Source organism: Chrysemys picta, chromosome 3 (assembly GCF_011386835.1).
Source record: "Chrysemys picta bellii isolate R12L10 chromosome 3, ASM1138683v2, whole genome shotgun sequence".
Lineage (NCBI taxonomy): Eukaryota > Metazoa > Chordata > Testudines > Emydidae > Chrysemys > Chrysemys picta.
The window spans coordinates 184,020,810-184,036,064 of record NC_088793.1 but is presented as its reverse complement, the minus strand read 5'-3'; positions in this window follow the sequence as shown (position 1 = coordinate 184,036,064).

The following is a 15,255-nucleotide window of genomic DNA, read 5'->3' as shown; positions in this document are numbered from 1 at the left end:
TAAAAATTGGTGTCACATTAGCTATCCTCTAGTCATCTGGTACAGAAGCTGATTTAAATGATAGATTACATACTACAGTTAGTAATTCTGCAATTTCACATTGGAGTTCCCCCTCTGTGGTCCCTCAACAGCACCCACTCAAGGTTCCCGGCTCCTAAGCCATCACCTCTCTGGGGTAGAGATACATGTATCTCTCCCCCCTGACTGGGCGTTTTCCAGGCTGCACAGTTCTCTGCTTCAATACTGTGATATCCCCAGCAAGCCAGACTGTTGAAAAGGCCAGTGTCTGCACTTTGTTTTCTCTCCAGAGGTATGAATAGGGTAATTGCTTGCAGTTAAAAGCTATCACACAGCTCATTATAAGCAAGCACATTTATTCTTAAGGTAAAAGCATTACAGAGAAACATTTAAAATAATAAACTGAAGATGAAAAATGTTACCAGTTAGATGTCTAACCACCTGATTTGTGGACATAAACAGGTCATTGCATGTATAACTGGTGGCATTTGTACCTAAGTTTCTATTCCTTGTAGGTGACTTTTGGAGACAAAAATGAGATTTTAGGAGGGATTTGAATGTGAGGGTGATGGCTGGGTGAACACAGATTCAGTGCAGAGGGACTGCATTCAAGGAACAATGGAGGCAAGAAAATAAAGACTGTTTATGTCTAGCCAGCATCTCAGAAGATGTTTATTAAAGGATATCTTCAGTTGGGTTGTGGTTTCTTCCATCATAAGGGTCTATTCCACATTTTAATGCTACAGTGCAGGAAAGATTGGATTCAATCAGTGTGGCAAATTATATTTTAAGACTGTATATGCTATAACTTTGAACAGCTATTTTTACTTATTAAAGGTTAAAATGGTCAGGATTTGGATCAGAAACAATTAAAGTATATTGCCTTCAAAGCCATATCTTTTATTACCTCGTGTATCTCTGTCCAGAACATGCTCAAGTTAAAACAGTCTAAAAATATGGAAGTTGATAGCATCTTGCCATAGTTTCTCCAAGTGGATTAGGTAATGTAGGGTTAAGGATAGGAGGAGAATCTGTTAACAGACTTCTATCTGAAACCCCACCAATCTAAGGATAGAATTGGGCAGGATCCTTGAGATCCAGATGTTGTGGTCTCAGGGTCTGGACTCAACACTGAGTTGGAAGGAATGGTTCATTGTACAGTTGATGTCCCTTGGTGGGCCATCAAGCCAGATTAGTGCTGATGCCATTCTGTCTGGGGGTGTCACCCAGAAACATAGCACAAGATTGGAAATACAGATATACCATACATATCTATAATTTACAATACAAAGGTGATACAAACATATAAACAAGATTATCATACTTGGCAAATTGTAACATCTTTGCAGATACCTTACATAGCATATGTGGTCAGATTCCTTGCAATTTTATAATATTTGTATCAGCAATATCATAAAGCGTCTCCCATATTCCATATAGCGTCACAGCCCCATTTAGCCTTAATCCATTCATTATGATTTCCTTTCTGTAAAAATAAAAATATACATCGGACTAAGTCATTGTCGTCTTCTTTCTTGCCACTTCCCTATTCAGGGGTTGGTAACTTTTATAGCCTTCTTACAAAACTTATGACAACCAGGTACTTCTGGCTGTCATACAAATTGGTCTCTCTAAAGTCTGCTGATATCCAGTCCATGTACATAATCTTTGGCCTCTCCCTTGGTCATCTTCCATCCACCATTATTGTAAAGGCCATTTTTACCAATATAACTCTCAGGGCTCCACTGGACATGTCCATACCAACATAGCCTACCCTCCCTCAACTTGTCTTCAATTGGGGCAACCTGCATTAGGCCCCTCACAACCTCATTTCGTCTCTTATTGCAGAGTGTCTAGCCATTTGACCATCTCAACATCTTCATTTCCATGGTGTAGAGCATACTGACTTCTCTTCTTGTAGCTTGCCACAAGATAGAGGAATGTCCTGCAGATGCTGAACAGCTGTGAATAAGCAGTTGCAGATCAACTGGTGGCATCTCTCAGCAGGGCATGGTGAGATAGCTGATGGGGTGGCTACCTCTATAAAAAGCCACATAGGCTCTATGACAAAGCCGTCAAAGTGAATAAAGACCATCTTAAAATAAGTCTTACCAGGGCAGGTGGGGTTCAGTAGCCTCAGTAGGCAGCTCATCTAGAAGAAGGGAAACTCTAATTTCAAATCCAGGCTGTCAGGCTAGGACAACTGACTTGTAAAGCTCATACAGTAGATACACTTAGGTGAACTGATATCCATGCCAAGTGTACCTCAGAAACTAGGGGGGGTGTTTGAATATACAAGGGGATGAGGTCTGATGAGGACAAAGGTGAGATTGTGACGGCGAAGGTGTGCTGTATAGCACTATAGTAAAAGATGAAAAAATGTTTTATAATCATTTTATTAGATTTAACTCATGTTTTAAAATCCTCACAGAAATTAAAGCTGGCTACTCAAGCCTTCTGTGAAGTACTACATCTACATCCTTTTTTGTTTCTTGTAATTTTGCACAGCTCTGTTAATTAACTTCTCTAATGCAGTGTGTTCATCTCTGGTGGCTTCTTGTGTGTCCAGTACATCCAGTCCTTCATGATATGCTCAAGATCAGGCAAGAGGTGACTTCTTTCAGAACACAAAATTCTATTCAATGATGAAAAAGAACGTTCAACTCTAGCTGTTGTGACTGGGAGTAGCAAGAGATGAATTCCTACTTCTTTCATCCCAGGAAACATAGCACGAATATTGAGTCGAACTGCTAGTGATGATAAAGAAGAAGTTGAAGGCAAATCTTCATTTGTTCATTGTATGATATTCTACTCTGTGTTCAAATGATCTATTCTGTCCTGATCACATAGCAGCCTCATTGCTGGTAGTGCCTCACTCCACTCAACTATTGATGTTTTATAAGACATGCATCTGTAAAAGCTATGTGGAGGTTGAATAGAATCCAGAAATCGCTATTGTAGATTTGTAAGACTCAAGTCTAAGTACTTATTCAGCTGGTTTAAAAAGCACTTTTTGTCCTCTTCACTTAAAGATTCAATGTAAGTGCCTTCATTAGTCAACTTCTGGACTAAAGTCTTTGCTTCTTCCAGTGTGTTTTCAATGTATATCTCTCCAATTGATCCAAGGGTAGCTTCTATTGCTGGACAAAGATCTACTACTATTGTAGCAGATACCTAAATGGCATTGTTTAATGACCCATGTGGGTTCAACAGTAGACTTACAAAAGAGAATGGCAATTGTCTTCTCTGAACTTAGTAGCAAAAGTAGTCCACCAGCCTCACTACTTAGATCCATCCCATCTCGGTAGATACTTTCCAAAGCCAGTAATAATGGTTGCAGTAATTTTAAGACAACAGGCAAGGATCGCTCATGAGAAAGCCAGTAGGTTTTCCCAGGTTGGACTAATTTGAACTTCAGTCCCAGTGTATCTTCTATTTTTTCCAAGATGTTCTATCCTTTTGGACTCTTGCTGAAAAAAAGAATATAATGAAGACATTAAATTTATGGCTTTTGTAATGTCCTTTGAAGATTCTGCAGCTCATGCTAGTGCTATTTGGAGTAGATGGCCTCTTCTGTGTGTATAGGAGAGATTAAGGTTACACTTTTCTCTGAGCAAACCTTGTAATCCACTGTGTCTTCCAGAGAAGTTTGCAGCACCATCAAATGCACAAGCATTTGAATTGGTTCATTCATCAGCCATGTATGCACATTTTCTGAATGCGGTGAGAGAGTTCTTCACTTTTTCAACTGCTGAATCTTTCACTGTTGTACCACACGCTTCTAACCAGTTAGTTGAATCTTTTGCAGAAAGATAGCGAGCATTTGCCAGTCTTGTTCAGAACCAGTGTCCTGATTAACCTATCAGGATTAACAGGTGACAATACATTTAACATTGGCCTCCAGTTTGTAGTGTGGTATTTCTTGCTTAAATAGAAAGTATGATGCAACAGGCATTTTTGTTCGCATAAACTGTGCTGTATCTCCAGCATTCTTAACAGCCTCATAAAGTATTTCTAAAATAGGCTTGGACAATGACTGGCTTATAAGGCTTTCTGCATGTCGATGCAGTCCAGAGGCTTGGAGTTTTGCAGCCTTTTCATGTAGGTTGTCAGTATTGGTGTCAGAAACATAAAGCTAAGGATAGCATAAAATCCCTCTTTACCTTGTAAAGGGTTAATTCCTCTTTTACTGTAAAGAGTTAAGAAGCTCAGATAACCTGGATGACACCTGACCAAAAGGACCAATAAGGGGAGAAGATACTTTCAAATCTGTAGGGGTTTGGGGGGATATTTGGGGAAGGTAGGGCTCCAAGTGGCCCTCCCTAAATGTTTGTTTAAATCACTTGGTGGTGGCAGCGATATTAAGGCTAGAAAGGAATTTGTGCCTTGGGAAGTTTTTAACCTAAGCTGGTAAAAATAAGCTTAGGGGATCTTTCATGTGGGTCCCCACATCTGTACCCCAGAGTTCAGAGTGGGGAAGGAACCCTGACATGGTGTCAGCGCGGTATGATCATTTTGAACCAAAAGCCCAGTAGGATTTTAAAAGGACACGTTTTTTTCTTTTTTGGCTGCTGAGAAAGCAGAGGTTTTTTTTAAAGCTGTGAGCTGCTGGAGATTTTTTTCTCTGCCTGAGAGCAGGGTAGTTAACTCCCTGCAAGGGAATTCACAAATGTTTTTTTTTCTTTCTAACGCTAGGATGACAGAAAGTGATGCCCAGAAAAAACTGGAATTAGCCAGATTTGAAGTTGAGGAAAGAATAAAAGAACATGATAGACAGATGGCCAGGGAAGAAGCTGCCCACAAGAGAGCTATGGAGGCAGAAAAAAACAGGATGGAGGCAGAAAAAGCCAGGATGGAAGCAGAAAAAGCCAGGGAGGAAACTGCCTACAAGAGAGCGGTGGAAGCAGAGGAAACTGCCCACAAGAGGACTATGGAGGCCCAGAAGCATGAACTGGAGTTAGAGATGGCAAGGGCTAAGCAGAATATACCAGACAACCCTAGCAATCCTTCTCCAGGTACCACTTCCCATCCCAGAGAGTTCCCCACCTACAAGGGAGGCGATGATACAGAGGCCTTCTTAGAAAATTTTGAAAGGGCCTGTCTTGGGTACAGTGTCTCTACAGACCAGTATATGGTGGAGCTGAGACCGCAGCTCAGTGGACTCTTAGCAGAGGTGGCAGCTGAAATGCCTAAGGAACACATGAACAGCTATGAACTTTTTAAAAACAAGGCTAGTATTAGAATGGGGCTAACACCTGAGCCAGGACGGACCGAACGGGCATACCACTCCATTGACACAGGTAATGCTCGCCCAATTAGAGTCCAACCTTACCGGGTGTCTCCTCAAGCCAAAACTGCTATAGAACGGGAGATCCAGGACATGCTACAGATGGATGTAATCCACCCCTCTAATAGTGCATGGGCATCTCCAGTGGTTCTAGTTCCCAAACCAGATGGGGAGATACGCTTTTGCATGGGCTACCGTAAGCTAAATGCTGTAACTCGCCCAGACAACTATCCAATGCCATGCACAGATGAGCTATTGGAGAAACTGGGATGTGCCCAGTTCATCTCTACCTTAGACTTAACCAAGGGGTACTGGCAAGTACCGCTAGATGAACCCACCAAGGAAAGGTCAGCCTTCACCACCCATGCAGGGCTGTATGAATTTGATGTGCTCCCTTTCGGGCTGTGAAATGCACCTGCCACCTTCCAGAAACTTGTAGATGGTCTCCTAGCAGGATTGGGAGAATCTGCAGTCGCCTACCTTGATGATGTGGCCCTTTTTTCTGATTCATGGGCAGAACACCTGGAGCATCTGCAAAAAGTCTTTGAGTTCATAAGGAGGCAGGACTAACTGTTAAGGCTAAAAAGTGTCAAATAGGCCTAAATAGAGTGACTTACCTTGGACACCAGATGGGTCAAGTAACTATCAACCCCCTACAGGCCAAAGTGAATGCTATCCAAAAGTGGCCTGTCCCAAAGTCAAAGAAACAGGTCCAATCCTTCTTAGGCTTGGCCGGATATTACAGGCGATTTGTACCACACTACAGCCAAATCAACGTCCCACTGACAGATCTAACCAAAAAGAAACAGCCAAATGCAGTTCAGTGGACTGAAGAGTGTCAAAAGGCCTTTAACCAGCTTAAAGCAACACTCATGTTTGATCCTGTGCTAAGGGCCCAAGATTTTGACAAACCTTTCCTAGTAACCACAGATGCGTCCGAGCGTGGTGTGGGAGCAGTTTTAATGCAGGAAGGACCGGATCAAAAATTCCATCCTGCTGTGTTTCTCAGCAAAAAACTGTCTGAGAGGGAAAGCCACTGGTCAATCAGCGAAAAAGAATGTTACGCCATTATATATGCACTGAAGAAGCTACGCCCATATGTTTGGGGATGGTGTTTCCACCTGCAAACTGGCCATGCTGCGCTGAAGTGGCTTCATACCATCAAGGACAAGAACAAAAAACTTCTTCGGTGGAGTTTAGCTCTCCAAGATTTTTATTTTGAAATACAACACATTTCAGGAGCTTCTAACAAAGTGGCTGATGCACTATCCTGTGAAAAGCGACAAAGAGTCCTGTGGCACCTTTTAGACTAACAGACGTATTGGAGCATAAGCTTTCGTGGGTGAATACCCACTTCATCAGACGCATGTAAAAGTTTCCCAGAATCAACTGGTTAAAATAGTCCTTGAAATGTGGAAAATATTGTTAGTTTTTACATAATCAGTAGCATATCTAAAGGTGCATGTGTCTTATTAATTCTGTTTTCTCCTAGAGTTCCAGGAGGAAATCACAGCCAGTGTGGAGCAGGGTGTCCAGCACTGTCTATGATTTGGGGGGGGCGTGTCATAAACATACAGCTCAGATAACCTGGGTGACACCTGACCAAAAGGACCAATAAGGGGAAAAGATACTTTCAAATCTGTAGGGACTTGGGGGGATATTTGGGGAAGTTTGTTTAAATCACTTAGTGGTGGCAGCGATACTAAGGCTAGAAAGGAATTTGTGCCTTGGGAAGTTTTTAATCTAAGCTGGTAAAAATAAGCTTAGGGGGTCTTTCACGCGGGTCCCCAGATCTGTACCCCAGAGTTCAGAGTGGGGAAGGAACCCTGACAATTGGCTTTGCTGATCAGTCTGGCAAACCAAACTCCTCCACTTTTACTACATAAATCCATGATACATCCACATCTTGAATACTGCATGCAGTTCTGGACGCCCCATCTCAAAAAAGATATATTGAAATTGGAAAAGTTACAGAGAAGGGCACCTAAAATGATTAGTGGTGTGGAACAGATTCCATATAAGGAGATATTAAAAAGACAGGGACTTTTCAGCTTGGAAAAGAGATGACTAAGAGGGGATACCATAGAGATCTATAAAATCTTGACTGGTGTAGAGAAAGTGAATGAGGAAATGTTATTTACCCCATCACTTAAAACAAGAACTAGGGGTCACCAAATGAAATTAAATGACAGCAGGTTCAAAACAAACAAAAGGAAGTATTTCTTCCACAATGCACAGTCACACTGTGGAACATTTTGCCAGGGGACGTGGTGAAGGCCAAAACTATAACAGGGTTCAAAAAAGAACTAGATAAGTTCCTGGAGGATAAGTCTATCAATGGGTATCAGCCAAGATGGGCAGAGATGCAATCCCTTGCTCTGAGTGTCCCTAGCCTCTGTTCACCAGAAGCTAGGAGTGGATGACAGGGGATGGATCACTTGATGATTGCCTGTTCTGTTCATTCCCTTTGAAGCACCTGGCATTTGCCACTGTTGGAAGACAGGATACTAAGTTAGATGGACCATTGGTCTGACCCAGTATGGCCATTCTTATGTAAAAATTAATATAATAAAAATATTTAGTACAGAAACTCCCCAAGATAAAAACCTCTTGAGATAGCAATGATGTGAGATAACAACCTTCGCAAATAAGGCATTTTATAAATCTTGGACTAATAGGAAATGTATATTTATATAAGTTTCCCAGTCACAAATCTAGCATTATGGATCAAAGTCACTAAAAGAGTCCAACAAACAAATGTTCCTTTAATGTGCCCCTCCCTTCTCCCTCCACTGCATCCCACTCAGAGTTGTTGTACTTGGTCAGTGGAGATCCAGAGTTCAGAGGTGATTTTGCATGAGTTCACCTCCCACACCTCCGACCTTTGCTTGTTCTTCCAGCCCTTCGCCACTCGCTCTGGCCACTTGCTCTGGCCATTGTTGTTTGTTGTGCCACCGTTCCCTCCACCGCTCCATCGCTGATGGCCCTGTGCCATCAATTTCTGCTGCCACCTGCCACTGTGACCTTTGTGAGTTGGTCTCTTGAGGTTCCACTCATCTCTCAGTGATTTCATCTCTCTGTGTGGCAACCTCACTGCTAGTGCAGGCTGGGCAGTCTTTTCCACAGAAACACTGTCCAGCAGCTGGTCTAAGCTCTTAGACCTGATTATGAGTGATTTCAGTTATAGTGGTCACTTAACAAAAGGCTCTCTATGGAGCCTAAGCAGCTCAAAGGGCAGGTCAAATAGTGCCTGTGACTCTTAGGCAAGAGACCACACCACCAAGCAAAACACCTGTCTCCACCCTCTCTCTCCACTGGGATCTGGCATCCAAACCCCCTGCTTAGTGAGTGCAGTTCATTTGAAGGTGACCAGTGCTTAATTTGTAATGAAAGAGGTGCAGGGGCTCAAGCAAGCTTTTACTTTCATAACTGATGTGGCAAGCCCAGAGGTCCCGGGGCTATCAACTGCCAAGCCTAGGATGTGCCAGGGCTCAGCCCTGGCAAGCCCTGGCACAAATGAAGCACTGAAGGTAACCCCCTCAATCAGGACAGGCTAAGTACAGTTCCGGTGCCCTTTACTCATACAATAAAGTGATTTGTAACTCAACACCAGGCAAAATTGATCACTTGGGCAACACAGCTCTGTCTGCTGGATAACTAGGCAGAGTAGTAATACAGTCTGATCCTAAAGCCTTTCCTTTCACCCCCTAGCTCATCATTAGCTGTCAAGAAAGAGCTCATTCAGACCTTGCTTACAAATCATAATTTGAAATTATTAGGTTGGACAACATCACCAAAACAAACAAACCGACATCGTCATAACAGCTTTGTGAGGAAGCTACTCTTTGTTCATACTTTTTAAACCTATAATGTTTTTTCAGGTACAAGGATTTTATATTGTATATGCTTTTAAAGTGTGCATTAATGTTTCAATTTAAATTCAAATTTCCAATCAATGACTAAATTGGCAACACTAGGGAGGTGCTGAGGAAATTCAGGGGGCATGCCTGGCTAGGGCATACCCTGCAAGCGACATAAAGCACTCTTGCCTGACTGTTGTAATTGGGCAGGCTGCTAAAGAAGTGAGTAAGCAGATTAAACTAGAGATATATGCAAAAGTTGGAATGTAGGAATGCTTACTGGGAGAACCTGGGAACTATGGGAGATCTTAAATAGGATAAGATACAGTGGACTAAGTAAATTCTTAAAATTGTCTTGAAAAAATATCTACAATAATTCAGAGTTGTTAAACTTAAGATGCTGTAAATGAACATTTGCTCTCCATAAAGAAATAATGATAACACAAGATGGAAATGGTGGAAATTTGATATGAAGAAACACCAATAGCAAAAGACTGGATTAGAGATTGCATTCTTTGACAGCAGATGTGGTATTTTTTCAGGCAGAAGTTATAAATCACAAATAGCTCATTTGATCTCTCTGAAAGCATCTACATTCTTTCCAGCATGTGCTTATTTATTTTTAGACTCAGACTTTAAACTCCATGCTATATAACACTCTAGTTCTAATTGATAGAACTAAAAACAGTTAATCTGAACTAATAATCTATCTGGACTGGTGAAGTCAATTTGAGCATGTGTTATATGAAAAGCTACGTTTTAGTCATGGGTATTTTTAGTAAAAGTCATGGACAGGTAAACAAAAATTCACTGCCCATGACCTGTCCATGACTTTTACTATATACCCCTGACTAAAACTTGAGGGGGGTGAGGGTGGCTCGGGAGGGGGCTGTGGGAGCTGGGGGGCTGTGGCTGTGGCTGTGGCTGTGGCAGGCTTCCTACCCGGCTCCTGGGAAGCGGTGACCCCAGCTCCTAGCTCCACCTGCTGCCTCCACTCTTCCCCAAACCCCAGTTCTGCAGCTCCCATTGGCTGGGAACCGCGGCCAATGGGAGCTGCGGGGGCGGTACCTGTGGGCGGAGGCAGTACATGGAGCTAGGAGCTGAGGGAGGGGAGTTCCTGTCACCTTTCCAGGGAGCCCCCACCAGGTAAGCACTGCCCCACACCCCAACCACCAACCCTGAGCCCCCCCCCACACACATACAAACTAACCTAGTGAGGAGGGCTTTAAACTAGGTTCGACGGGGACAGGTGAGCAAAGCCCACAGGTAAGTGGGGAACATGGAGACCTGGGAGATGGGTCGGAAACGAGAGGGAGTGTGGGCTATATTGGCAGAGAGAAAGGAGGGTCAGGACAAAACTGGGAGGAAAGATCAAACCAGTATCTTAGATGCCTATATACAAATGCGAGAAGTATGGGAAATAAGCAGGAAGAACTGGAAGTGCTAATAAATAAATACAACTATGACATTGTTGGCATCACTGAAACTTGGTGGGATAATACACATGATTGGAATGTTGGTGTGGATGGGTACAGCTTGCTCAGGAAGGATAGACAGGGGAAAAAGGGAGGAGGTGTTGCCTTATATATTAAAAATGTACACACTTGGACTGAGATAGAGATGGACATAGGAGATAGAAGTGTTGAGAGTCTCTGGGTTAGGCTAAAAGGGGTAAAAAACAAGGGTGATGTCATGCTAGGAGTCTACTACAGGCCACCTAACCAGGTGGAAGAGGTGGATGAGGCTTTTTTTAAACAACTAACAAAATCATCCAAAACCCAAGATTTGGTGGTGATGGGGGACTTCAACTATCCGGATATATGTTGGGAAAATAACACAGTGGGGCACAGACTATCCAACAAATTCTTGGACTGCATTGCAGACAACTTTTTATTTCAGAAGGTTGAAAAAGCTACTGGGGGGAAGCTGTTCTAGACTTGATTTTAACAAATAGGGAGGAACTTGTTGAGAATTTGAAAGTAGAAGGCAGCTTGGGTGAAAGTGATCATGAAATCATAGAGTTTGCAATTCTAAGGAAGGGTAGAAGGGAGAACAGCAAAATAGAGACAATGGATTTCAGGAAGGCAGATTTTGGTAAGCTCAGAGAGCTGATAGGTAAGGTCCCATGGGAATCAAGACTGATGGGAAAAACAACTGAGGAGAGTTGGCAGTTTTTCAAAGGGACACTATTAAGGGCCCCAAAGCAAGCTATTCCGCTGGTTAGGAAAGATAGAAAATGTGGCAAAAGACCACCTTGGCTTAACCACGAGATCCTGCATGATCTAAAAAATAAAAAGGAGTCATATAAAAAATGGAAACTAGGACAGATTACAAAGGATGAATATAGGCAAACAACACAGGAATGCAGGGGCAAGATTAGAAAGGCAAAGGCACAACATGAGCTCAAACTAGCTACAGGAATAAAGGGAAACAAGAAGACTTTTTATCAATACATTAAAAGCAAGAGGAAGACCAAAGACAGGGTAGGCCCACTGCTTAGTGAAAAGGGAGAAACAGTAACAGGAAACTTGGAAATGGCAGAGATGCTTAATGACTTCTTTGTTTCGGTCTTCACCGAGAAGTCTGAAGGAATGCCTAACATAGTGAATGCTAATGGGAAGGGGGTAGGTTTAGCAGATAAAATAAAAAAAGAACAAGTTAAAAATCACTTAGAAAAGTTAGATGCCTGCAAGTCACCCGGGCCTGATGAAATGCATCCTAGAATACTCAAGGAGCTAATAGAGGAGGTATCTGAGCCTCTAGCTGTTATCTTTGGAAAATCATGGGAGACGGGAGAGATTCCAGAAGACTGGAAAAGAGCAAATATAGTGCCCATCTATAAAAAGGGAAATAAAAACAACCCAGGAAACTACAGACCAGTTAGTTTAACTTCTGTGCCAGGGAAGATAATGGAGCAAGTAATTAAGGAAATCATCTGCAAACACTTGGAAGGTGGTAAGGTGATAGGGAACAGCCAGCATGGATTTGTAAAGAACAAATCATGTCAAACCAATCTGATAGCTTTCTTTGATAGGATAACAAGTCTTGTGGATAAGGGAGAAGCTGTGGATGTGGTATACCTAGACTTTAGTAAGGCATTTGATACGGTCTCGCATGATATTCTTATGGATAAACTAGGCAAATACAATTTAGATGGGGCTACTATAAGGTGGGTGCATAACTGGCTGGATAACCATACTCAGAGAGTTGTTATTAATGGTTCCCAATCCTGCTGGAAAGGCATAATGAGTGGGGTTCCGCAGGGGTCTGTTTTGGGACCGGCTCTGTTCAATATCTTCATTAGCGACTTAGCTATTGGCACAGAAAGTACGCTTATTAAGTTTGCGGATGATACCAAACTGGGAGGGATTGCAACTGCTTTGGAGGACAGGGTCATAATTCAAAATGAGCTGGACAAATTGGAGAAATGGTCTGAGTTAAACAGGATGAAGTTTAACAAAGACAAATGCAAAGTGCTCCACTTAGGAAGAAAAAATCAGTTTCACACATACAGAATGGGAAGAGACTGTCTAGGAAGGAGTACGGCAGAAAAGGGTCTAGGGGTTATAGTGGACCACAAGCTAAATATGAGTCAACAGTGTGATGCTGTTGCAAAAAAGCAAACATGATTCTGGGATGTATTAACAGGTGTGTTGTGAGCAAGACACGAGAAGTCATTCTTCCGCTCTACTCTGCTCTGGTTAGGCCTCAGCTGGAGTATTGTGTCCAGTTCTGGGCACCGCATTTCAAGAAAGATGTGGAGAAATTGGAAAGGGTCCAGAGAAGAGCAACAAGAATGATGAAAGGTCTTGAGAACATGACCTATGAAGGAAGGCTGAAAGAATTGGGTTTGTTTAGTTTGGAAAAGAGAAGACTGAGAGGGGACATGATAGCAGTTTTCATGTATCTAAAAGGGTGTCATAAGGAGGAGGGAGAAAACTTGTTCACCTTAGCCTCTAAGGATAGAACAAGAAGCAATGGGCTTAAATTGCAGCAAGTGAGGTCTAGGTTGGACCTTAGGAAAAAGTTCCTAACTGTCAGGGTGGTTAAACACTGGAATAAATTGCCTATGGAGGTTGTGAAATCTCCATCTCTGGAGATATTTAAGAGTAGGTTAGATAAATGTCTATCAGGGATGGTCTAGACAGTATTTGGTCCTGCCATGCGGGCAGGGGACTGGACTCGATGACCTCTCGAGGTCCCTTCCAGTGCTAGAATCTATGAATCTATGAATCTATTGTTTGCAGTAGCCATTTTAAAAAGGAAGCATACAGGGTTGGAACACTGTTTTAATCTTTAAGCAACCCGCAACAACAGTGTACAGTAGCTGAAGAATGAATGTTGAGATGAAGAAAAGTGCTGCACGATGGGGAGGAAATGACAATCACGTCATATACACAAGATTCAAAAATTAGTCACCGGTTGCCATGCCAATGCAAACATTACCCTACCACCCACTCCACCATCAACACATTTGAATAAGTAACAATGATGGTAGACTGCATGCACTAAAAATGCGATTTGAAAAAAGTTAAAAGTGCTACTGTCTTAGGCCCTTTCTCCCGAAAGCAGCCTGTACCCCCACAAACCAGGTTTCTCCCCCAGCCACCTACCCCCTTTCCGTCTTCTCACAAAGCCCGGCTCTTGGCCCCCAACCCCCTTCTCACCTCCACCACTGCCTCCTTCTTCCCACTCCCTCCTCCTGTCCCCACGACTGGCAGTGGATCAGACCTGGGGCTTGGCGGGGCCTATGCTCAGTCCTGGGCCTCCCCCGGCCCCTCCTCAGCTGTCAGTCACAGCTTGACAGGCCTGTTCTTCCAGGCCCCCTCCTTGGACATGCCCTGGCCACTGCTGGGGCTCGGTGCTGCCTTCACCGGGGCTGCCCCTGCCTCTGAGGCCAGGAAGGAAGAGGGGACATGCTAATGGAGTGTCGGGCTGGGTGCTCAGGGCAGCGGCGGCTGCCGGACGAGGAGAAGCCCAGATGTGCCCAGCGTCACCATAAGTCGTGCCAGTGCTGAGGAGGAGCCGCAGCTGCCATCGTTGCCTTCCCCCATCCCCTGCCCAGGGCCCTGGTGGCCAACACTACAAAGCCCCATGTCCTCATTACCCCTTAGGGTAGGGGAAGAGAACCTATGGGGCTGCGGGCCGGATGAAATTAAGCAATGGGCCGGATCCAGCCCGTGGGCCATAGGTTCCCCACCCCTGATTTAAGCCTTGCTCAAAAAAAGGACAGAGCAGACAGGTTTAATTGTATTCTTACGGAGGCAGCACTCTGTCCATCCTCAGAGCCAGAATGGGGCACTGGTACATTAGCATAGGTCCAGAATGCTCTTCCTGAGTCATCTCAGTTGAGAGCTCAATTGCTGTTTCTGCTGCTGAGGAAGAGGCACAAGACCTGCAGGGTCTTGGTACCTTGCTTAATAAGATCCCCATTACTTGAAGCCTTCTAAAGGCAAAAGCTCTGGAAGGGACACTGAAAGGAGGCACTCCTCAAAACACTCTTCAGTGACGAAGGGGTTGTCAACTCCGGAACCTGTGCCAGATCCATCAAGACTGACCACTGAACTGCTCACTGCAGCTTCTTCAGGCTATCTCCCAGCACTTCAGAACCAAGAGGCATTAGTGGTACTATTGACACTGGAGGCATATGCAGCTGCTAGGGAGCCACTTAACCTCTTGGTGCCAGTTTCTCTGGTAGTACAGGAAGGATTTCAGCCAGTATCAATGCCTAGGGACCCTACTCTGGCTCCTCTGAAACATGCAATGCTGATGCCACCTAAACTTTCCTTACCTTGGAAGACAGTACTGTTGAGAGGGAAACTAGCTATGATTTCTCAGGTACCATTATCTTCAGGTTCTGGCTATCTCTCTCCAGTACCAATAGATCCTGCTTCCCATTTATCGGGGGACTCAGATTCTTCATCTTCAGATTTGGAGGTTGGATCCTATGTGTCTCAGTCTAGATGAGACATGCAACCTCCTTTGGAGGCTTATGTCCTATGGTTGCCACAGCAGCCTCAGCAGTGTCCACCAGACAAGGGGCAATGGCCGGGTCAGGGTTGGGTCCCAAGACCTTGTCAATAGCCTTTC